Source organism: Plecotus auritus, assembly GCF_963455305.1.
Source record: "Plecotus auritus genome assembly, chromosome: 7".
NCBI classification, from domain to species: Eukaryota; Metazoa; Chordata; class Mammalia; order Chiroptera; family Vespertilionidae; genus Plecotus; species Plecotus auritus.
Genome location: NC_137774.1, coordinates 54,851,866 through 54,854,037, shown reverse-complemented (window position 1 = coordinate 54,854,037; position 2,172 = coordinate 54,851,866).

Below are 2,172 nucleotides of genomic sequence, written 5' to 3'. Positions count from 1 at the left end.
AGTCTGTCGTATTTCTAAATCGAAACCATTTTGTTAAAGACACCAGTCCTCTTTCTGGGCCTGTGTCTCTGGAGGTTTCTGGGCCAGCGAAGACCACAGACGCTGAGGGCTGCAAGGGCTGAGGCCACCTGGGGCTCTGATGCAGTGCCTGCTTCCTCCTTGTGCGGGGCCAGGCGCTCAGCACTTCTCTTGCAGCTCCATCTTGTTAATTTCTGTGCTTTCTTGCATGTGTGCAGGATTTGTACTTCTATTTAACACAGAGAAGAGGCAAACAGAGCTATTGGTTCACCAGCTGCTCCATAGCCTGGCATGCACTGTGGATGGGGGTAGACTGGGGCCACCTCCCCTCACGCCTGCTCCTCTGAGGGAATGCCCAGAGCACCTGGGCTCCCGAAAGGCCGCTCCTAAAGCCAGGTGTGGGTGGCAAGTTCTGGCCCTTGACCTCTCTGCAGCCTGTTCCACTTGACTGACTGACAGACCATGCTGACGAATGCGGACTCCCTGGGCCTCCTTGCTCGAATGCTGGGTCTCAGGTACCACCCCCCAGGCAGCGTCAAGACAGGATGGAAACATCATCGGAGCTTTTGAGGAAATGTTTATAGTGTTGAAAGGGTTTAAATTTTAAGCAGATGAAATCCTAAGAGAATTTACATTAATATCAGGGTGAAACTCCCTTATATGTAAAATATCATCTGATCTCATGTTGTTTGGACAATAATAATAAACTCTTCCCAAGATGTGGTGTCAAGAAAGGAACAGACCTCACAATGCTGGACTCTTAGTTGAAGACACAATTTATCAGTTGTTTTGCAGAGTGAAAAAGCCATGGGACACCTGGGTCCTCCCAGCCTGCCTCAGTCTGAGTGTGGCCTGTGCATCAGCTGAAGGCTGCACCGTGGTGGATGCACCCAGGGCGGGAGGTGGAAGGAGCAGCCTCTCCCTGGGTTCACGTTGTTGAGCAGCCAGTGCTTTTCCTAAAAGCACTTTATAAATATAAAAATGCTCCACCGTGTAAAATGCAGTTCTTGCTGAAGAATGCTGAGGCTTGCTGCCTGCAGTGTGCCACTCTAGGCACTGGGATGATGTGCCACGGCCTCCTACAGTCCGGAATAGATTGGAAATTGGCATTTTCTGATCCCCAAAGCTAACAAACCCCTCTTTCATATCTTAGTTCTTAGATCCCCAATTTTTAACCTTTGGCTTGCTTTGCTTTTAAGCTATCCATAGGAACAGTAGAAAATGTATAGAGTTGGTCATTGTGAAACCAAATACAAGACAGAACAAAGGGGAAATGATAAACATCTGCCGTCTTCGTCTTCATTGGCTTAGCTGCGCCAGGGGAGGAAGGCATGGCGTTGCTCTCATGAGTCCTACAGCTGGCTTTGACATGGGAAAAGTGCCTGGAAATTAGATTGTAATTGAGAAGCTTTTTCCTCCAGATTTTCCTTCCAAAACATCTGAAGATTGAAGTTTCCCGTTAGTATACAACAGGAAAATCACGGAAGGCTTTTCATTTGTAGAGAAGCATTTACCGAAGTTCAGGTTTATTTTTTCCCCTCTGATTTTTGGGCTTGCCTCACCATTCACTGCATTAGTCATTGTTTCTCTGCATAATTGCTCAACAGCCCCGCCCTCCACACCTCCTCTAACTGCCACTGACTGGAGGGGAGCTTCTCAAATCTGGCTGCACATTGGAGCCACCTGGGAGCTTATGAAAAAACTGAAGCTTGGCAGCTCCCCAGAGGAGTTCGATCTGAATCCCCGAGGGCCTTCAAGTTCCCAGGTGACACAATGTGCAGGAAGTCCAAGTGGTTGAGCAAGGCCCCCCGCCCCGCCCCGCCGGAATAAGAAGAAGGCTTTCAGGCTGGGATGCTGGTTCACTGAGTGTGGTTCCCACAGGGCAGAGGCAGTGCAGGATTTCAATAGCATGACGTCAAAATAGCAAAATACTGGAAACCAAGATGGCGGCATAGGTAAGCACCTAAACTGCTGCCTCGCACAACAATTTCAAAACTACAACTAAAAGACAGAACGGACACCATCCAGAACCACAGGAAAGCTGGCTGAGTGAAAATTCTACAACTAGAAGGAAAGAGAAAAGCTCACAGAGATTTGGAAATACGGCAAAAGGTCTTTGTGCGCGCAGAGAGGAAGGGCGGCTGAGAGCCTGGC